The sequence below is a fragment of the Macaca nemestrina genome, chromosome 19, assembly GCF_043159975.1.
Source record: "Macaca nemestrina isolate mMacNem1 chromosome 19, mMacNem.hap1, whole genome shotgun sequence".
Taxonomy (NCBI): domain Eukaryota; kingdom Metazoa; phylum Chordata; class Mammalia; order Primates; family Cercopithecidae; genus Macaca; species Macaca nemestrina.
In genome coordinates, this window is record NC_092143.1 from 76180585 (window position 1) to 76204776 (window position 24192).

The 24192-nt window shown below is 41.8% G+C and overlaps 1 protein-coding gene across 32 annotated transcripts in view; it reads right to left on the reverse strand.

The window, feature by feature from the left end:
- The window catches only part of LOC105478842 (erythrocyte membrane protein band 4.1 like 3), a 159855-nt gene that overhangs the window by 119401 nt on the left and 16262 nt on the right, over positions 1–24192 (reverse strand). The window contains exon 1 of one of the 32 annotated variants that reach the window (XM_071085604.1): positions 13529–13644. The exons of the other annotated variants lie outside the window; for them this stretch is intronic. The gene's annotated coding sequence lies outside the window, so the exon portion shown is untranslated. Of the gene's footprint in view, positions 1–13528; positions 13645–24192 lie in introns of those variants that run through there. 32 annotated transcript variants of the gene reach the window in all.

Below are 24192 nucleotides of genomic sequence, written 5' to 3' on the forward strand. Positions count from 1 at the left end.
CACCCAGGCAGCCCTGTTGAGCTTTTCAGAGTCACACAGGAGTGGGACCGGCAGTGAGTCCAAAGAGATTTCAAGGGCCATTCACCAAATTCAGTCTATGATATACTTTACCACAACTAGGGACTAGGAACCCAGCGTTTTTACAGCTTGAGAAACACTGGTTGGAAAAAGAGTATAAAAGAGTAACCAAACAGGGCCGCAGATGAGCATCTGCTCTATTGTTTTCTACTGGCATTCCTCTCCAGCTGGGTCCCAGCAGCTGTGGAATCGACAAGCTATTTCTTCCTAAGAAATGAAGTATTTTCAGTTGTCCCCCATCACTGACTTCTCCTCCATACAACAGTAAAGGCAACCACAGGTGTCCTCAGCTATTCCTGATTCCCAAGCCTCATCACACGAGCTTCAACAGTCATGAATGACCCAATGAGCTGCAGTGCTCCAGGTGCTGCGTGAGCTTCTAAGTCTCCAATGCCCTTGAACGTGCTATGCTGCTTCTGTGTTTAGAAGCCCCCAGTCCACCCATTTCCCCAAGCACTCTTTCACCCTATACTTCAAAGCTCGCTCCAACACCACCTTCACTCAGAAGTCTTGCCCAAGTTCCCTCTGCCCCATAAAATGGTCTCCTCCATCCACCGCAGGCATATGTATCCCTATGACCATGCATCTGTCATTCTGCCACCAGACCTAAGAGTCTGAAGGAGAAGTGCGGGATTTTCTTTTCTGTTGACTAAAAGTCTACATCAAACCTATGATGTCCAAAAGTGAACACCTGAAGTTCTCCCCAAATCAGGGCATCCCTGAGTCTTCCAGAATAGTCAATCAATCCATCCTCCCAGAGTCTGAAGCCAAAGAAAATACAAATCAACAAAAACATCAAAAAGTAACTTTTTCTCATGCACCACGTGATTCTTCAGCAAATTCTGTGGCTCTACCTGCAGGATATCTCTAGAATGTGATCATCTCATCACCTCTGCACCTTCGCCTCTGCCCCTCCTCACCACACTTCCACCTAAACCCCTGCCTCCCACACCTACATCTCCTCTCTGCCCTCCACACCTTCACCTCTTATCCTCCCCACCATACCTTCACCTCCACCCCTTCCCTCCACACCTTCACCTTCACCCCTACCCTCCACACCTTCACCTCCATCCCTACCCTCCACACCTTCAGCTCTTATCCTCCCCACCATACCTTCACCTCCAGCCCTACCATCCACCCCTTCACCTCCACCCCTACCCTCTACACCTTCAGCTCTTACCCTCCCCACCATACCTTCACCTCCAGCCCTACCCTCCACACCTTCATCTCCATCCCTTCCCTCCACACCTTCACCTCCACCCCTACCCTCCACACCTTCAGCTCTTACCCTCCCTACCCTCCACACCTTCACCTCCACCCCTACCCTCTACACCTTCAGCTCTTACCCTGCCCACCATACCTTCACCTCCAGACCTACCCTCCACCCCTACCCTCCACACCTTCACCTCCATCCCTACCCTCCACACCTTTAGCTCTTACCCTACCCATCATACCTTCACCTCCAGACCTACCCTCGACACCTTCACCTCCACTCCTACCCTCCACACCTTCAGCTCTTACCCTCCCCACCATACCTTCACCTCCACCCTTTCCCTCCACACCTTCACCTCCACCCCTACCCTCCACACCTTCAGCTCTTACCCTCCCCACCATACCTTCACCTCCAGACCCACCCTCCATACCTTCACCTCCACACCTTCAGCTCTTACCCTCCCCACCATACCTTCACCTCCACCCCTTCCCTCCACACCTTCACCTTCACCCCTACCCTCCACAACTCACCTCCATCCCTACGCTCCACACCTTCAGCTCTTACCCTCCCCACCATACCTTCACCTCCAGCCTTAACCTCCACACCTTCACCTCCACCCCACCCTCCACACCTTCAGCTCTTACCTTCCCCACCATACCTTCACCTCCAGCCCTACCCTCCACCCCTTTACCTCCACCCCTACCCTCCACACCTTCAGCTCTTACCCTCCCCACTATACCTTCATCTCCACCCCTTGTCTCCACACCTTCACTTCCAACACTACCAGCCATAACTTCACCTCCTCCCCTCCCTGCCACACCCTCACCTCTGCCCCAGCCTACCCCGCCACATTACTTCCACCACTAGCCATCACGCCTTCTCCTCGCCTACCACCTCGCTATCCAGTAACTGCTTGCCCAGTTACTCCAGTGTACCTCCCAACTGGTCTCCCTACCTCTGCACTCTCTGCACTGTGTTTTTCACACAACAGTCAGGTTGATCCTTTTATAATATGAATAAAAACATGTTACGTCTCGGCTCGAAATCTTCCAATGACTCTGCGTTTCCCTTAGAGTACGCTCCACTGTCTGGATACGCTGGCCTGAAAGAGCGCTACTCCAACGCCCTCCTCATCTACTTCTGTTCCCTTCTCAGCGTCCTCTCCACCACTCCTCCCACCCAAGGCCTCTACATTTGCTATTCCTGCCTGGAACATATGTCTTCCTTGGCTTACTCACCGACACTGTGTTCATGTCTTTGCTCAGATTCTCCTTCTCAGCGAGGCCTTCCCTGTCTACCCCTCCTGGCTCTGTCCCCCTTTCCTGCCCCTTTTCTCCCTAATACCCATCACTAGTCCAATATACTACCTACTTCAGTTGCTGACTTTGGTTTTTACTGTTTCCTCCCATCAGAGGCTCTAAGCCCCAGGAGGCGGGGGATTTTTATTTATCATATCCCCTCTACTGCATCCCCGGCGTCTAGAATAGTGTGTGGCAGGTAGTGGGTGCTCAAGGAGTATCTGCTGAATGTAGGAACTCAGCTTTGGGATTCCAAGCCCTTCAATCCTAAGTGTCAGGCACTTGGCAGGTCCTCATTAGATTATGTTTGCTGAATGAGGGCACCCAACGGCTATATCCTTAAAAAGATAGTTTTAAGTTGTGCTTTGTATTACAGGTAATTTCTGGACAAAATAACATGATAATAAACAAATATACTAAAATTATTAGAATCATTTTTTTGTAAGGACAGTCCAACCTAGTGAAAAGTGCATAGTCACTGATGTCAGACAGACATGGGCAAGAATTCTAGCCCTACTACCTATTAATTGTGCATTTAAAATGAAACAGGCAAACATGTCTTTATTATTGAGAAAAGCACTTGGAGAATGACCCATCCATTCTAAATCCTGACCCTGATGTTCCTTATTTTATCTTCCTCATGAATGAGGCTCTGCTATAGGCATACTACTGCTTGTCTTAAAACTAAAGAGAGCACATTAAAACACACACACCCCAGACACACACTCCACACACTCACACACACAGACACACAGAGCAACCAATCGATATTTAAAACACGGATGTTATATCCAGGAAGCATAATATAAACTACCTAGCTTATAATTAGCAGTAAGCAACTTGATATGAGCCTTGTCTTTTTCAAAGAGGATTAACAGTAAAAGCCAAAAGCACATTATTTAAGATATTGAGACATTAATAAATGCCATTTATCACTGTTGCCAATTGGTATCAGTTACCAATCTCCTACAAAGTGATGACATCTAACAGATTATGTTCAGAGTTAGCTGTGTCCCTTACCAACTGTGTGAATTTAAATTATGTATACTCTCTAAAAATCAATTTGTTTCCATTGAAAACTGTAGATAAAATACCCAATCTTATCACTGTTGAGTACATAGCATTAATATAGTACAACACACATTGGAGGCATTCAATAAATGGGCCATCATTATTTTTAAACCAGTAGAGCTATTCTTTTTGTTACTATCTCCTGGCTAGAATTTATTCCAGTATTAAAAAAAGAAAATGAACAGCTTGTTAAAATTGAATGATGATTTGGACCAAGTTCCTTACAACTTATGAAATATTACCTTCTCTTTTAGAGCTTTCTAGGCCTTAAGATCACGAATGCTAATAAAATCATAATGAATAAACCAAATTAAGGAACAGGTTGAACTCTCTCCTTGCCACCCTGTCAGAAGAATAACAGTAGCATCTATCACTTTTGTGCACTTGTCATTTCCAGTAACGTGCTTACACGAACTCCACTGAAAATCTGAGCTTGGGAGATAATTATCTTACCCCAGGACTTTCTCACGAGGGGGATAAGGGAAAGGGAATTCAGACAAAGGTTATGGGGGACAGTGATGCCCTTGGTTAGCCAGAAAGACAATGAAAATAAATTTTCTTGGCATAAAGGAACCACAAGTATAAAATAATAATTACCAGAGCTATTTCTTATCTGATACTATAAATACTTTGTCTTCTTCATTTAGCTTCTAAAAGACATGATAAAACAACAACAAAAAAAAATCTTTACTTTCCAAGCTGTGTTTTTCCCCTGGTGATGGGGACAAAAGGGAATGATTTACTATTAGTATAATTTATATATTAACACTGTCCAACCAAAAAGAAGACACAGTTTCCACTGAACTATCTCTGTTTAATGCCAAAACTTTTGTAAAGTATTCCTTTCCTATTTTCCAAACACATTTGCTCATTCCTTATTACCATGTATCTGCTTCTTATGTGTAAGAATCTAACAAGAGGCCGGGCGCAGTGGCTCACGCCTGTAATCCCAGTGCTTTTGGAGGCTGAGGCAGGTAGATTACGAAGTCAGGAGTTCGAGACCAGCCTAGCCAACGTGGTGAAACCCTGTCTCTACTAAAAATACAAAAAATTAGCTGGGCATGGTGGCACGCGCCTGTAATCCCAGCTACTCAGGAGGCTGAGGCAGGAGAATCACTTGAACCTGGGAGGCAGAGGTTGCAGTGAGCCAAGACTGTGCCACTGCACTCTAGCCTGGACAAGAGAGCGAGACTCTGTCTCAAAATAATAATAATATTAATAATAATAATAATAAAAGAATCTACTAAGAGTACCAGCTATTTGATGTGTCCATTATTTAAGTCTGGTAGCAACACCCAGACCAGTTAAGCACAGATTACACATAAACATTTTAAAAGGCAGCAAACTTTGCTTAATTGTGAGAACAAAGACAATCTTTAGGGATTTGTAATCAGTGCCATCTGCCTGGGAGTGCTGAGCAGTCTCTCATGAAAGTGTTACAAGCCCAATGCAGCAGAGGCCAGTCGGGAAAACACCCTTGAAGATAATAAAGCCAACAGTTTCCATCATCAGACACTGGCATAATGCTGAGAAACTGTTCATAAACATTCAAACTGGTTTTGCTCTTGCCAAAGAAAATGTTTTTAACAGAAAAGAGTTCCTTTCAGGATTTCCAAGAAGAGAAAATAAACCAAAGAACACAAGGTGGCCAGCCCCCATGGCAGAGGAGGGCTCGGGACCTCACCTGGCCCAAACAACACCCTTTCAACCTCGGAGGTGGGTATTCACTTTCTTGAGTTGGAGAACTGCATCTTAAAGAACCACACTAAGACGTCCATTCCTGGTGAACACCAACTAGCTCATCAGAGGTGTCAGCAGCTGCCTGTGGGTAGCAAGGTCCTGGGAGAATAGAGTTAAACGTGGTAGGAAGAATAAAAGGTTTGAAATTTAAATGAGAGTAAAAACATTAATCTTCCTATTTCACGGTTTGGTACTTTAGAATCACACTAATCTAAAAGGAATCGAAGGAGATCAAAAGGTAAGTCGGCTAGCCCCAAACTGCATCTGCTCAAACCAAAAGCACAGGCTTCACACAAAGAAACCATGAAACCAGAGTCAAATTGCTCTGCTTACTTTTGCCAAAGCACCTTAAGTAAATTCCTGCCGATAGGGTTTATGTTGCTTTTGCTATCATTCTGCTGTGTTTGGGTGTATAATTTTCTTTATAATCATTCACTCATTTAATCTATCATACAGTAGCATGCATATGCTACGTGCTAGGTCCCAAGGATAGGAAAATAGGAGACTCTGTTATCTCGTTTGCAATTTTACTACTTTTGATCTTTCTCACTGAACAAGTTACACACGACGATCATTAAAATAGCTAAACACAAGCAAACGAGTGATTTACAACTAACCACCAAATTACAGCCAGGTTGGGAAGAACCTATACTCCTAGAACACACACTGACACCATATTACAGATGCAGTAATTTAATATGGAAACCAGGGAAAGCTGGTATTGCAGAATCAGTTTAACACTTGAGGGCTTGTACCTCTGAGAAAGAGCTTTTCATTTGAAGAAAGATGTTAATGGGATATGACTTTGTAGATACTGTGATTTTGTTACTAAACTAGTATCAATGACCCAGGGAACATCTGCATCTGAAGGCACTCTGGTCTGCTAACAGGCCCATGACTACACTTTAATGGGAAGTCTGCATGATGAGTGGGCCAGAAAGTCCCAACTTTCTTCCCTAAGGACCCAAGTATAGCATCATTCCTTACATGAAACCAAGCTGCATCCCCAGGCAGCTGTAGATCCTCAATCTTGGCTGGAGTATGGTAGGTGGAACCACATAACATTTACCTAATAGCCCTATGATCTCAGCTGAGGTGAAAAAATAAATATGTAGGAGACCGACAGGCAGGGCTGGGTAATGTTTTCAAAATCACTTAGCATCCTGAATGCACAATCTGAAAAATCAGAGCAAACCAGTAGTTCAGTAGTGAAGGCCAGTGGGGTATGTATGGGGAACATAAACGTGTGGCTTTACTTCTGGACTATCAATGCTATGCCAGTGGTCTATATTATCCTGTGCCTCATTCTTGGAACGTCTGCGGCACTGTGTAGACCCTGCCCAGCCTGACCATGGGCTCTTCCTCAGCAGAGAGCAACAGTTTTTATGTTATTCTATCCTAATGCCTAGCACATAGTTCGCATATTTCTTCCGTATATATTCAATGAATAATCTAGTTGTTTTATTTTAAAGTATACCCCATCACTCTCAAATTTTATCTGGTAAAATTATTAAATCTACATCAATATTTTTTATCTTAAAAGCCAGCTCTATCTGCCTACTTATTTAGGAGAGGAATAAAGGAGGAATAAAAATTTGTTGTAGGCAATCAGTTAAAAAAACAAAAGGGGAAACTTTGAAATAATTAGACAGTACTTGTGTACTGTCCCTTTATTCAAGTGGGAAATAACTGAGCTCCTCAACCAGTGGGAATTCTAGAAACTCCGGAATACCTGTTATGCAGTGAAAGTGCAAAGAACAAAGTCATTTGTTTGACCAAAGACCTTCATTCCCAATTAACCAGACGCAGACAACAGATTATCATCCACAGGCCTCCCACTTCTTCCTGCCTGCAGTGAACTTCTGGTGAGTTTGATCTGCCTGAAGACTTCTAGCACCAGGAGAGGAGGACAAAACAAAGTACATGAAATTTAAGTGAATTAATTTGACTTCTCTCCAATATCTCCCTTGAAAAACTGACTCGAAGAAGCAAGCAGAAATGGTTAAAGGGCCTAAGTCTCACCCTTTCTTTAATAGCTATGGAGTTTTGTGTGTTTTTTTTTATTTTTTTATTTTTTTATTTTTTTTTGGTATGTAGACCCAACTTTCCCTTACGGGCAAAGGATCAAAACTTGGGTCCTCCCTTCTTTGGCCCAGATTGGTTTTTTTCATAACGAGTCTAACAAAATCAAGATGATTTTTGGTGAAATATTGAATCCATATTTCATAATACCAAACTGAAGGTTTTTAGGGTCTCTTACTTTTACATTTACCATATAAAATGTTAATTTAAGACTAATTTTCAAAGAGGTGACCTCCAGTTCTTAGTTCATCAATACTGCAACTTTCCAGATGCATACAATACAGAGATGTGTGCCAGAGACAGGGATGAAAACAAAAATCAGAGAACCACCTGGATGGAGATTAAAAATGCACAAAAATTAAGCTCGTACAGATTCACAGTTTCAAAAGGTTTCCAGAGTAAAGTAATATTTGAGAATAGCTACTTCAAAGTAACTTTCAATAAGACAAGGAGATCAGGTAGCATTAGAATTTTCTTTCTGGTCAAATTCAGCAATGCAAGAAAATAGGTATGGATTTAGAAGAAGAATTAGAGGACAATTAGATTGGATTAGACACCCAGCTGCTTGCCCCTGTAATGAACACAGCACCGTATGCTAATGCTGGGAACATAATGATGAACAAAAAAGACATGGATGTAAATTCCCATCCTCAAACACCTTATAGTTGAGAGAAAACACAGCCAAGTAAACAGTTCTAAGACAGCTGAGAAATGCCACTGAAAAGTCCTGGATGCTACAAGACATAGAGAACGGGCACTCAACCTTGGCTAGGGAGATCAGGGTTTCCTTTCAAGAGAAAGTGAAATCTGATATCCAAAGAATACAGCAAGGTGAAGAAAGAGTGTCTTTGTTTGGGTAGGTGCTGGTGATGGTAAGACAGGAGGATCAAGAGGTCATGAGGGATCTGACCACAAAGGGAACTCATCAATGCATATTAGGAGCAATGGAGAACAAGTTCAAGATTTTAAGGTGAGCACAATAAAGTTAGATTGGTGTTTCAGACCCACCGCACTGGCTAGAGAATGGAGAATGGATTAGGGAACAGACCTGAGGTCAAAAGCAAATAAAGGAGGACCACTGAGGAATGCATTTTGATGACCCAGCGGAAAGAAGATGAGGGCTTATATATAATTACAATATCCTAGAAATGAAGAAGAGCTTTGGAAGGCAGGGAGAATGGGGAGCTTTAGCCCTCACCATTAGCTCCATTAGTTCCAGTTCCTACCATAAGGCACCCTAAAATCATCATCATCATCATCATCATCGTCAAAATTTAAAGTGGCTGCCTCTGCAAACGTAGACTTAGGGTAAGTCCTCTAGTTCCCTACTTCCCAACAGCCTATCTAGCTAAGCCCTGCCTATATGTAAATGCTAGATCCACCACTAAAGCAGCATCAGTAAGGAGTTTCTGCAGACATTAGAATCCACAGAATACAGCAGGATGAGGAAAACAGCATGCATGAGGGTGCCTAGACATCTGGTGGATAGTATGTTTGATCCTTGTGGTTAGGGAATGCAGCTGCGGTAGTTTGTCATTCTCTCTCCCAAGTTTTTCCGATTCTCCTCTTTCCAGGCACATACTAGGATCACACTTCCTCATCAGCCTGGGTCCCTCCATTATTACTATGAGAAAAGACTTCTTGCCAAAAAACAGTGCACACACAGCTCATACAAGAAGTGAATTTGCTCTTTGAAGCCTCAGAGATTTGCGTGTTGCTACAGCAGCATAACCTAACCTGCCCTAATCAACTGAGTTGGAGAGGACCGCAGAGCTGGTATGCAGAGAATAGAGAAAGCCAGTTACGTCTGTGCCAAATCTGAAGTACCTAGAAAAAACGAAAGGGTAGGATAGCAAGGTTAAAGAGAAGGTGACAGTGCAGAAAATGGAAAGACTTTTCTCTCATTTACACACTCATGGGGTATCTCTTCTGGGACTATGCCAGGAAACTGTGTACACTTGTTCACTGGTCTTCGCCTATTCTAGAGACACAGTAAAAACTAGAGGGTAAGAGTCTATCTCCTACAGTCACACTGCTTGGGCTCAACTGACTCCACAGTGAATTAGCTGTGTCACTTTGGGTAAGTCACTTAACTCTTCTGAGCCTTGGCTTAGTAAGTGTGATATTAATCATATCAGCAAAATGGGGATAGTTAATATTCCTTTCTCACCAGCTTATGAGGTTTTAGTAAGAAAATTCACAAAATTTATACAGTATCTGGCACATCTTAAGTACTCAGACATTAGCCCCTACTTATTTATATTTCAGATTATGAAACCCAGGATATATAGAATATTGTCTCTTATAGTCATTATCGCTTATCCAGGACAGAAAATCAAGATAATTTTAATGTACGTACTACCAGAAATCTGATGATAAAATACGACATAGCAAAGCTAAAGTTGCATTCTAAAACTTAAAGTCCATGTCAATTAAAAAAGTAATAATGACTTTGGTCATGTTACTAAAGAGGCCAAAGCATAATTATAAGGTTACAAAAGTGGAAGAAAATAAGTATTTTCCCCAGTATGTCTTGTGTATTAAATTACAACTCTAAACAGCAACATAGCTGACATCAACCCTTATGCAGTGATTATTTCAGTATGAAACACTTCTTCCTCCTTCCTGCCCTAACTTAATTGAAACAGAACACTAGAGCAGCTGTTAATATAGTATAGTCCTCACCACTGATTATAGTGCAAAGTTCATCCTCCCTTCACAGGATAAAGCAACGCAAAACGTTAAGTTCATGTATGTTTGTATATGTGATGCCAATCACAAATGGCATAAAATGTGCTTCAACATTTTATATGTAATTTAAAACCATAACCAAAATAAGACATCATGTTGCATAAGTGGTAAAAACACAGGTTATATGACTGGATTGCTCTTGGAATACACTTCCTTCCTCTATTTATACATAAATATTATAATCTACCAGCAAATAATTATTTCCAAAGTAGTTTTCTTCTTTTTACAAGACAAGTCCACAAACACCACTTTATGTGCATTGGATACTATTATTGTATGTATCTGCTTTATTTTTATCAAGAACTGTAAAAACATTAATGAAAGTTACAGAGAAACAATATCTTTTCAAATGAACCTTTTATGAAAAATGCTAAGTCTCAGAAACGTATTCACTTAGAGGAATCATTATCGCTTCCTTGGTATTACTTAGATGCCGGAGGTTTAAAAAAAATAGACGGAATGTTTCTCACTCCATATGTTTCTGACAAGAAGGTGGGATTTCCTTGGCCCTAGAATCCATTAGTGCTGACAGGGTACAGCTGCACCCATAATAGTCTCTTATTCCAAATTACAGGTATATTATGTGTATTTCCCAAGCTGTCTTTAAATCCACATACAATGAACAGTCAAATATTTTTAAAACACAATTCTGACCTATAAAATAAATGCGTGTTCTCCCTTGCAGAGCTTTTTGAGCCAACACTGTTTCAGCGACTGGCCATCTATCTATTATCACCAACAGTAAGTAGCGTGATTTTCACAAGTGTCCAAAACCAACATATGCTGGAGAGGACATTTTATTTTTATTCTATATGCACTTTGGCTCCTTGGTGCCCACACCAAACAGCTGTCACTTACCGCAAGCCTTTCCTAACGCTTTCTGTAATTCCTAAGGGGCTTCCCGGTCTATAATTAGAGTCTCCAGCTGCCGCCATCTACACTGCGGGGTGCTACTGAGAGCTTTTTGCTTTGTAGCATTCCCTAAAAAGTCTTCTTCAAGTTGGTATTGCTGGAATAACATTGTTTGGTATTCAGCTTGGATAGCAAATACGAATTCTTCAACCATTTGCTATGAACAATTCTGTTCCACAAGTAAGGAAGGTATGCTTTGAAATGAACTCTGCATCAGTCATATGGGAAAGGAGTTGAGTCTAAGCATAGAAAAACAGGGAAGCAGAAAGCAATACTAGAAACTTCCTGATTCAGAATTGCAGAGAACATCAGTATTGAATCAGTTACAACAACTCTCTTGGTCTTTTACATAATTCTCCTTCCCAGGCACCATCACCAGGATGAACTGAAATAGCACAGCAAGAAGGAAGTAAGAAAGAACAGGCAAAAATCTCCCCCTCCTGTTTCAAAATCCTTAAGGTCAACAATGCCAGAAAAGATAGCGTGAAAGTAAAACATGGTTGTAAGTCAAAAAAAAAGAGGAAGCAGCAAGCTTTAAGTTGGAGTAACCCTTCAAAACAAAATGAAGTCTGATTTTCAGAAAATGAAAACATTTTCAAAACACAGAGCACTACCCACCACCCCTCTCATTCCAGCCTAGGCATTCACAGGAAGCAAATGCATACAAACAGGCTTTTCTCAATAGAGAAGGACCTGCTGCAATGGGAGAGGGAAGCCTGTGCGCACAGATCCTCCCCAACCTCAGGAGTCATCGTTTCCCTGACTACAAAAGCTAATACAATGAACCAAATGCAAGTGTCCATAGAAAGTTAGACATGTGGCCGGGCGCGGTGGCTCACGCCTGTAATCCCAGCACTTTGGGAGGCCGAGGCGGGCGGATCACAAGGTCAGGAGATCGAGACCACGGTGAAACCCCGTCTCTACTAAAAATACAAAAAAAACTAGCCGGGCGAGGTGGCGGGCGCCTGTAGTCCCAGCTACTCCGGAGGCTGAGGCAGGAGAATGGCGTGAACCCGGGAGGCGGAGCTTGCAGTGAGCCGAGATCGCGCCACTGCACTCCAGCCTGGGCGACAGCGTGAGACTCCGTCTCAAAAAAAAAAAAAAAAAAAAAAAAGAAAGTTAGACATGCTAAGACCTGATAGCTGATGTGGAGTCCTTAGATATTTTTACCAACAAAAAGCCCAAGTGCCGCAGATGCCCTTGACCCAAGCACCACACCCAGAGCCCCAAGTCCAGCGGTAGATACTCCCAAAACTCGCACCTCATTTCTACTACGGATGTGCTCCTCCTGGGTGGTTGACACCTGGCCATTACTAGGAACTTTCCAAGGGCTCGTCTACTTGGCAGGATTTTTAAATGCCCAGCTTAGACAAAAGCAAGAGGACGCTTGTTATTTATCTCGATTATAGGGATTCTTGTTCTCCTCATGTGCTATTTCCCAGTGAGATAATTTCTCAACCCAGAAACCAAATGGTTAAGAAGAGAGTAGTATACCTATACTGGTTCCTGACATTATCAGTTGTTCTCCAAGTGAATTTCCCAGTAAGCTGAAGTCTGTTCCTTCCAGTACAAAAAGGGGCTTTAAAACCATCTTTAGCAGACAATGTTTCTAACACTACCATGTCCCCTGAAGGCCAAAATGTTAAACACTGTGAACTTCCAGCAGTTCCTTTTTCCACAGCCACAGCTATATGACTGTCATGGATATTAGCTGGTATGAATTCAGGGAATGTAAATTCATTGCAGGATTAGCCTAAGCAAAATAATGAACCAGACAGACTTAGTTTTTTCAACCCAGCAGTTAACATACACACATTTAGCCCACTATATATTTCTATTAGCAGAGATAACTAACAGTTGATAACTGCACACGAAATCTGCTGATCAGAACAGTTAAAACCAGAATATGGAAAGGCCTCAATTTACCAGTTAATTATATTCCAACACATTACTTGTAAAATGGTTGTTGCGTGCCAAAAATTCCATTCTCCACAGAAATTGTATTATAAATCATAGTTAAGCTTCAAAGATTGTCTATGAAGTCTTAAGCCAGAATGCATGTCAACAATATCTTAGTCGAGTCTCACAGATGCATGTGAATGTTCTTCTTAAACCCAGCAGGGATTAGCTGTGGGGGAGGAGGGCTGGGTGCTGCTCTGAGGACAGAACAACATCATCTTGTTGGTTCTGTTCATGGCTCTATCACCAAACGTTTCAAGCAGTCTCCAGCACATAGGAGACACTCAGTATGTGTCAGTGGATGAATGAACAAATCAGAGGATACAGCAACTACAACTCTGAGACAGTGACAGGGTGAGGGATCAGAGGGTCCTATTAAAGGATTGTTAGACTGATTGTTAGATTGAAAAGGTTTCCCACTTACCTTTCTGGAGCCTGCCCCAAGACACCTCCACAGAAGAAACAATGTCAAGTTTTCTGGGTATCTCCCCAGAAATGTTCTAATCATATTCCAGCGCATATATTTAGACAACCCCTACCCTTAAAAAAAGAAATAGAAATTAAAAGGAAGTTTATTTGTATTTTTTTTTCCTTTTGAGATGGAGCCTCAATCTGTTACCAAGGCTGGAATGCAGTGGCATGATCTCGGCTCACGGCAACCTCTGCCTTCCAGGTTCAAGCAATTCTCCACCTCAGCTTTCCAAGTACCTAGGACTATAGGCATGCACCAGCACACCCAGCTAACATTTTTCTATTTATAGTAGAGACAGGGTTTCACCATGTTGGCCAGGCTGGTCTCGAACTCCTGACCTCAAGCAATCTTCCCCCCTTGACCTCCCAAAGTGCTGGGATTACAGGCGTGAGCCACTGCACCTGGCCAGGAAGCATCCACAGAGTTGCACTTGATGTTTTCCCAACAGCAGCATGTGGCCGGGTCGTCCCTCCCTTCCCGCCGCCACCAGACGCTTTTCTCCCTTAGGACTCCAGCACCAGCTCCTGGCTTTCTTCCTACCCCACTGACCACCACTCTGGTCTGTGGACACTGGAGGACCGCAGGGGTTGGTTCTTGGAACTCTTCCATATCTGCACTCAGTATTTGAAGAGCTTAACTGGTGCCCTGGCTCTAGATATTGTCACCAGCATCCCTTAGCTAGATGACGTAATGGGCTCCTAAGGGGTCTCCCTGCTCCATCTCCTCTCTCCATTCCCACAGGGTCTGGTTATTCCTTATTCATCCTATAGAGCTCCTCTCTTAATTTAAGGTCAGGTCAGGGGATGCACACATCAAGGCCCCTCAGGTCCCCTCAGGGAGACCACGGCCTTTCAAGGGTCCACAGGGCCCCTGCCAACTGTGGCCCCATTTCTTCTGGATCCTCGCCGCCTCCAGCCCTCGCTCTCTGCTCCAAACACACTGGCTTCCCTGCCACTCTCACCCTAGAGCCTCACACTGGAATGTTCTTCCTCAGACCACCGCCCACCCCCAACCCCGTGCACTCTCTCACGCGCCCTTCAGGACAGTGTTCAAATGCACCTCTCTTCAAAGCCTGCCCTAACTACTCCCTAAAATCCCCTCTCCCTTCCTGGTCCTTGCCCCACTTCGTTCTGCCCCATAGCTCCTGTCCGACCTCCCCTGTGCTATATTCGTGTCTTTATTATTTTCTGTTTCTCGCCTCTACAATAGAAGCTCCAGGACAACAAGGGTTTGTATCTGTTTGCTTCTCTTCCACCTTCAGTCCTAGAAGAATGCCTGGGACTTAACCACAGGCAATCAGAAAGTCTTTGTTGTGAACGAATAATGTATTTTATACTATTTCTTAACAGTTTACTAGATGGCTAAAATGACCTACTTGTATTCAGCACAGGACTGGGTGTCCACCGTGGGATGTAGAGATTGATGAGGTCAGTCCCCTCCTGACAGGCACATAGGGCTCCCAGACTCTCGCTGCTCAAAAACGGGACTGCAGTGAACATCCTTTTACATGGACAAGTATTTGCAGATAAAAAGGAGTATGCAAATTAAAAGACTTGGGCTTTCTCTTTGGATACAAATCTCTCAAATGTAACAGGAGTAAGCAGGAGCTCACTAAAAAGTGTCTGAATCCGTCTGTTTGGCAAATTAACAGGCAATCTGCTCGGCAAAGACGTCAGCTCAGATTGTGTGTCAAGTGACATCCCAGGGTGAATTACGATGATGAAATTATAGGACTGATAAGAGAGAAAAACTGCAGAGAAAATGACTCAGCCTAAGCTTTCAGGAGAAGAAAGCAACGAGTGAAACAACAACAAATCTTCAATAGCTGTTTTTTGTGAAGGCGTGCATCACACTTCTAGCAAAAACCATCCTTGCTGCCGGGTACTGCACGTGTCCCTGTTCATGCGTACAGAGGAGACGCCCCTGCGTGTGCTCAGGAAGGCTGCCAAACCGCTAATCTTACAGGAGAGTATGGAAACCCACCGCGACTATACTCCTTGCTCTTCAGTGCTGTCCCTCTACACATCCTGGACCTCAGTTACTCCCCAGTCTATCCAGATTCCTATTTTTCTCCTTGTCCAAAACTCTCAGAGAAAATAGTCACTCAGTTTTCACCAAGACCCAAGAATCACTCTACCATAACCAGTCAAGTGCCAAATATGTGTTTAGAAGCAGAAGTTGGTTCCTTTCAAACTGCTGAACTCCTTTTTCAAAAGAAGATGCTAATCCGTCGGCTGTGTTCCCCAACCCAGAAGTCCCTAAGGGGCACTGCAGAGCTACATGTGGAGAGATGCCTATTCCGGCATTTCCTCACCCAATGACTACAGAGCCTCTGCCAGAGGGGACGGGGACAAACCTCGCTTTCAACCGCTCCACAATCACTGACCCACCCAGCGTGCAGGACAGTCTTTGTTTCTCCTTAGAAAGGATATACTTCTTTCTCCTACATTTGCAGATTTAGCTGAGTAGTTACTGATAACTTTTCCTCCAGTAGTTATCCCACGGATTTACACTGTTCAGTTTTCAAGGAAATCACTAGAGTGACGAATATCCTTATCTGCATAGCGCTGTACAAATGTTGGCTGGGACAACTCAAACCTAAAACATCTGCAGGCATTAAAACAGCAACTGATTCTCAGGAATGGAACTGTTTTGCTTTCTGAGGCAACCCAAGGAGCTTATCCATGGTTCTCTGCTACATTTCCAGGGACTTCATAATAAAAGCAATATACAGTAATCGACAACAATTTCGAGTTTCAAAGATGTCGAATGAGAGATGCCCCCAAAAGAAATATGCTTCAAATCAAGGAGAAAATAATCAAGGCCAAATAAACTAGGTCACCAGATTTATTTCTGAGCTGTATAAGTTGGACACGTTTCTGAGTCATAGAGTATTAATCTAGAAGAGACAATCAAGCTGCCTGCCTCATTTTAGAGAAGGGGCCAGAGCTAGGGTAGTTAAGCACCTCCCCTGTGATTTAAAATGTTCTGGCTAGAAAATGCCAAAGTATAATAATATATTTTCCATATGATGATCTAATAATAAGTAGCAAAACGTTGAACCAGCTTTTCACTATGTTACACAGAGTAACACTCTTAGTAACAATCTATTATTTTGGGAGAACACAAATAGAAAATGCTGCACTAATTAATTTTGGTCTTTTTCCTTCCTAGTTGTATCCCCATGCTTGCCTCCCCTACATCCCAAAGTAAAAAGAAAAAAAAAAAAAAACTAGGATGAGGCTAGGGCTTCTATTCAGGACTTACAAAAGGCAGACAATGAAAACACAACATAAAAAGGGGCCACCACAAAAAAATTAAAACATGACATAAACTCCTGCTGTCATGAGGGGATCATTAAATCAGCCGAACAGAGACACTGCCAGGGAGGCCTCAACTCCCACCCGCAAGGCCCGTGGCCTTGGGCAGGCCTCTGGTCACCCTGCATTTCCATTTTATTCCTTGTAAATGGAAGCACTGAATAAGATAACTTCCAAGGGCCTTTCAGTTTTAATACAAGAAACCTTTAAGAATGCATAATTTGTCTTCTGAGTAAATATTTGCCAAAACATAAACTTAGTAATAGGTGGCATAAAAAGCAAATGCAGAAAGAGATGTGCTCCATAACCCACACACCACTCCCGAGGCGGAAGATAAAATAGTATGAATAATTATCAATATTAACTTAAATCCTTGTCCCTGGTGAAAACAACACATAAAATGGTTCCTAAATGTTTCAGGATTTGAACCGTACACAGACAACCATCTGTAAGCCACAGTCCCATTTTATTATTCAAAGAGAAGCATTTTCACTAACTAGTCTGCTATAGAAACTACATGGCAACGATTTGCTTTGTAAGCATTTTATCTAGATTGTTAGCTAACTCTGAATATACATCATTAAGGCACTCACCTGAGCACACACAAAAAAGGATCCTATCTAGGATTCACTTCAGTTTTTCTTGGGTGAATGGCACATGCCTAGTAATGTACACTTGAAGATTACAGTTCAGGTCTATAGTAGCCTAACATTCAGCTCATCTAGTTAACCCCCAACATTATCTAGCTTAGTACTAAATGCCAGGAATTTGTCAGGGTCACGTGTGTCACTGACACTCAATCATTTATTAAAGAAACACGACCATGATGAGCATGGCTGGCTAAAGAGTGAGGATATCATAAGAAACGCTTGAAATTTAGAATGAGTACAGAATTTGTAATGACAAAATGGCTTTGGAATGAGACAGTCTTAGGTTCAAATTCCAACCTGCATTTACTCTCCATATGTTGCTGGACAAATCATTTAACTCCTCAAGCTTTAGTTCCCTCCTCTATAAACCAAGGAGACAATATCTACCTAACACAGATGTTACAGGCTTAGAGATAACAAGAGATCCCACTAGAATATAAGTTCTACATAGGCAGGGATTTTCTGGAATTTTTGCTCACTGCTAGGTAGAAAAGTGCCTGGCATACAATAGGTGTTTGAGAAATATTTGATGAATAAGTGAATAAATGTAAAATGACTAACTCAGTGGTCACCTGAAATATTATTAACTTAGTCATAAGTTAATATTTGAAATTAACTTAGTCATAAAATATTGATAATCTCGACATTTGCCATAATAAAAACCTTAATTACAACACAGTCAAAATTTTAACTTGTAGCAATGATGCAATTAAAAACTATCAACACACTTCAAAACGATGTTTACAACAAGCAAAAGGGTTACCTTTAGAACTGAAACATGTATTTTCTTCCAACGCCAAATTTTTTTCTTTTTCTTTTTTTTTTTTTTTTTTGGAGCTGGAGTCTCACTCTGTTGCCCAGGCTGGAGTGCAGTAGAGTGGTGCAATCTCAGCTCACTGCAACCTCCACCTCCCTGGTTCAAGCGATTCTTATGCCTCAGCCTCCCGAGTAGCTGGGATTACAGGCACCCGCCACCATGCTTGGCTAAATTTTTTTGTGTGTGTGTAATTTTAGTAGAGACGGGGTTTCACCACATTGGCCAGGCTGGTCTCAAGCTCCTGACCTCAAGTCCTCAAGTGATCTGCCTGTCTCGGCCTCTCAAAGTGGTGGGATTACAGGAATGAGCCACTAAGCCTGGCCTCCAAATCTATTTTTAAAGTTCCACAATACTCATAATAATAAAGTCAATGTGTATCTGTAGAATAAATTGTGATCTAAATGAAAAATGTTATTTGTCACATAAGGCATCTCAATAGAGTATCTCTTAGAGCCTGCATACATTTCATCTTTGTCTACTCAGCTTAAAAGTATACAAGTGCAGGCATTAGTCTTCATGCCATAACATTTCATGAGAGTTGAAAGCCTTCAGAGCACACACTGAATGTTTTTGACCAATGTCTACATTTAAGGAGTTGAAAAAAATGAATAAAGTAGCTCTTAGAAGCCATTCTGGTTGAGGGCAAATCTTAAACAATGAAAAATGATAAAGCAAAGCAATAGATACAAAATAACAGACAAGTTTTTAATTGTACTACAATGCAGCTTACTGCTAGGTAGAAAAGTGCCTGGCATATAATAGGTACTCAAGAAATATTTGATGAATAAGTGAATAAACGGAAAATGGTATTACTTTCATTGCTAAATTTTTTTTTTTTTTTGCAACATGGCTGCAATACTAGTTAAAAGTGACTTAGCTGGGATTACATGTAGAGATTATATAAAAAGTATTTTAGCAATGAAAGTAATTCAAGGACCTAGTATCATAAGGCATCACAAGTTTAGCAAACAGGGATATACAAAATGAGGAATTCCCATTAAAAGCTTCCATTAGAACAGACATATATGCAGTAAGCATCACACAAGGGCCACAAAGTCCCTGAAAACAGTGATTTCCAGATTTCACAGATTGGCAGGACAGCATTATTGAACATCAAATGATGCTAGACATGGCTACTCAAATCATCCATAATGGTTTCTGAATAGAAGCTTTTCAAGAGTGGGCCCCTTCCAATTCTTTGTTTCCCCAAGTCTTCCCTTTATTTCTTTTCTTCTTCAAACTATCTTAAACTGGACTTCTGTCAATTGAAACAATAAACCAACACTCCAAATCAGAAACATTAATACTATAAATCTGATATAAAAAATTTATGTACAATCTTGTTGAAAAACAAAATGTAATTTTTCCTCATTTGAAGTTTTAAAATATACCCAACTTAAAAAATTTTAATATCTATTGGTCTGGCACGGTGGCTCACGCCTGTAATCCCAGCATTTTGAGAAGCCAAAGCGGGTGGATCACCTGAGGTCAGGAGTTCGAGACCAGCCTGACCAACATGGAGAAACCCCATCTCTACTAAAAATACAAAATTAGCCAGGCATGGTGGCACATGCCTGTAATCCCAGCTACTTGGGAGGCTGAGGCAGGAGAATCGCTTGAATCCTAGAGACAGAGGTTGTGGTGAACCAAGATTGCACCACTGTACTCCAGCGTGGACAATAAGAGTAAAACTCTGTTTAAAAAAAAAAAAAAATTAACATCTATTGGTATACACTTGTTTTTGAGAACTGTCCAAGATCATGTCCTTCCTACTTGTTTTAAAAACTTATTATTATTATTATTATTACGTTTTGAGATGGAGTCTTGCTCTGTCGCCCAGGCTGGAGTGCAATGGCACGATCTCAGCTCACTGCAAGCTCCGCCTCCCAAGTTCATGCCATTCTCCTGCCTCAGCCTCCCGAGGAGCTGGGACTACAGGCGCCCGCCACCACACCTGGCTAATTTTTTTGTATTTTTAGTAGAGACGGGGTTTCACCGTGTTAGCCAGGATGGTCTTGATCTCCTGACCTCGTGATCCACCTGCCTTGGCCTCCCAAAGTGCTGGGATTACATGCGTGAGCCACCGCACCTGGCCTAAAAACCTTTTAAAAAAAAAAATCCAAAATGAATATATCTCTATATATAATGCCTACAAATAGATATTTAAATGACTATATGATTTCTATGAATATTTGTATGTATGTGTTTATATATACATATATATGTGGGTACATAGATGCATGTTGGGGGGTGCCCTACAAATATTAATTCATTTAATTCTCACAACAAATCTATGAAGTGGGTACTATTATTACTCCCAACTGAATAAATGGAAGCACAGAGATGTTATTTAACTTTCCTCTGGTCATACAGCATAACCAGCAGGGCTCTTTTCATTTTTCGTTTTGTTTTGTTTTGTTTTGTTTCTGAGAATGAGTTTCACTCTGTTGTCCAGGCTGGAGTGCAGTGGCGCAATCTCGGCTCCCTGCAACCTCCGCCACCCAGGTTTAACCAACTCTCCTGCCTCAGCCTCCCGAGTAGCTGGGATTACAGGCACCTGCCACCATGCCCAGCTAATTGCTTGTATTTTCAGTAGAGCCAGGGTTTCACCATGTTGGCCAGGCTGGTCTCGAACTCCTGACCTCAAACGATCCACCCGTCTCGGCCTCCCAAAGTGCTGGGTTTACAGGCATGAGCCACTGCGCCTGGTCTGGACTCTTAACTACTATACTGTACACTTAACAGCTGCTTTCCCACTATAATACAAACAGAAAATACTTTTGGCTATTTCCATTGGTCTCCTGCAGGAAATCAGGCTGTGCCAGAGATCTCAAGGATTCCACTTCGCTAAAACATAATTTAATCTCTCTTCTTGGCATCATGCTCTCTGAGCCAAGCAAGGAGGCCAAATTCTTCTGTCTTAACCACTCAAAAAGTTAGGGCCACCTTTCCTCCATCCATGGGGAATAATCCCAGGAGAGGATGTGTGGAGCTAGTGTGGATCACATGCAGAAGGGAATGCGGCAGTGCACTGGCCACATCTGGGTCACCCGCCTATCATTTAGCCAGGGAGCAGGTGGCTCCCTATGTGGACAAGTCATCCCCACAAAGGAGTGAGGAGCAGTTCTCCAAAGCAAGTGGGGGAGGTGCTGGTCTGAAATGAAAGCTGCACACAATAGAAGTTTCCACTGTGAGTTCAAACCAATGAAGAACTTATTTCAGTTCCTCATTTCTAATCATTCATTCATGGTAGAAAACCCAGGTTTAACACAGGCACACCATATTTCATTTTATTCAATCTAAAGCAACAGGCAAAAGTGACAGAAGCTAAGTGACAAAAATCCCCTCTACCCCGATCCGTGATGACCTTTCTTACATTTGCTCCAAGCTGGACCCAAGTAGAGCAGTCCCCTGACGGACCAGCAGCCGCCTGCTCTGAGCTGGTCAGTGTGGGGCCCAGACAGCCAAAGCAACCAGGAGTTATCCAAGAGGCATGCCATGGCCCTAGGAAAGCACTCGCAGGGGCCAGCACTGGGATTTTGAAACAAACTCTACAAAGAATAGTAATATTAACAACACACAGTAACACAATGAGGCCAGCTTTCCTACAATTCCCATTTTATATATGCACTAACATGCACATAAGCATCACATAAATCCAATGAGGCTAGTATTACTATGCACACTTTATAGGGGATGACACTGACATTAAGTGATACTAAAGAACTTGCCTATGGCTGCAGTATTAGTAGGTTACTGAGCTGGGATTATATGTAGAGATTATATAAATTTATAATGATAACACTGCATATCACAAATCTGATCTAAAACTTCCACAATGATTATAACACATATATTATAGACACATTATAATTATAATACATACGCATAGTTATTATGTAATATATGAAATAAGAATTAACAAATATCTTCTTATAACCTGGAGTTATGAAGAAAATAATATTAGAGAATGCATTTTCTTTCCATTGTTAGTGAAAATCTAAATTGATATCGAGATATTCTTCTCCACCATTCAAACAACTTGTTTTATCAGGGAGATGCATAAAAATAATTGCAGGGACCCTTGTACTTCCATCTGAGAAGATGTCTTCTACTGGAGAAACCACCAATGCAAATTTAGTGCTTATGAGGATGGTAATGATGCTGGTATTTCTACTGAGAAATCTGCCACCTGATTCAAAGAGAAATCAGTCTCTTTGCAGTATCAGATAAAAGGCCACCAAGAAACGAGATGGCTCTATCAGGCAATTCCATTTTACAGAAAATCATAAAAACAATTATCTATGTCATTAGAGACTCTTTAAAAAGAGCTTCAAAACATCTAATTTGCTGATCCAGGCCTGAGACATAATCCTGACTGTCCATGCTAAAGAGTAATAACATCCAATTGAGTAAAAATTATTCAGACATCCTAAAATCAGTGAAATCAAATACAGATGGAGCCAAAGAGGCAAAGCACCTGTATTTCTTGGTCAAACTTAATTCATGTGGATCATCATTGATGTAGTTCACAATAAATGATTATGGAGGGTCCAGGTGTCCCCACACCTTCACTTATTAGAAAATATCAAAGTTGACATATTCTTTACCACTCAATCAACTTCCCTTTATCAACGAGACACATTCAAATCATTGCACTGATCCGAGTGCCTCCTCCAAGAACAACTTTCCACTGGCATCAGGAAGAAAGGACTATAACTGAATATAAATTTAACAATGAAGAGAGACCATTCAATTTCACCAACACTTATTGAGTACCTGGAGCTACAGAAAAATCTCTGCCCTCCTAAAATGTAGACAGATTCTCCCCAGATCTCTGCCCTCGTAAAATGCATACACATTCTCTGACTGGAGAAAAATTCAATTTTCAATCAAAAAAATAGAAATAAGCCAGCAACAGAAACTTTCTTATGAATGAGAAATTCTTCAAAACCAAGTTATAAATGATGTTGCCAATAGGAAACCACCAATATCTATCTTTATACTTCAGAATAATTTCCTACAGTAGTCCAAATGAAAAATTACCATTCGTGTTTCTTTAATTAGAATGCACACCTAATCAAACTCTCGCCTATCTACTTGGTACTTAACTGAAGAGCTCAGAATTAAAAACCAACCACACTTTGATTTTCCCAGCACTGAACAGAGACAGTGCAAACGAGAGGAGTACGAATTATTTTCCAAATTACAAAACAGCAGAATATTCATTGGTTAAAAACAAACAAACAAAAAAAAACACTGTTTACCTTAGACTGTGCTAAAACTGGAAGGGAACAAAGGGGCAGGCCAGATGGTATATCAGGGAAAGTATTAACAACGTGGAAGTGTTAATTCTTAAGGGGGAGAAATTATCCCGAAAAGCATAAAGAATCCCAAGCCCAGGTTAATTGAAAATGACCAACACACAACCGTCACCCTAAGCAGCATGATTCTCACTGCTCAGTGGGGTAAGGTCTTGGTCCAGCACACACTGATTCTCGTATCCCAAGAAGCTCCTGCAGGCAGTAGAGGCCAGCTCTTCTCGCCAGGGAGTCTCACATTTTGACGTTATATTTACAATTTAAAGTTAAACCACTCTTAACAAAACCATACCTGCTAAATAAAATGTTAAAGACTGAGCTGGAATTTTCCCTCATAAATTCGTGGGATTTTTTCACATTATATTTTAAATGACTCTTTCATTTGAGGATTTACTGAGCACTTACGAAGTGCCGAGCAGTGTCCTAAAAGTTGGGCCTACGACAGTGAACAAAACGGATAAAAATCCTGTTGCCAAGAAGCTGATATTCTGGTTGAGGGAGAAACATG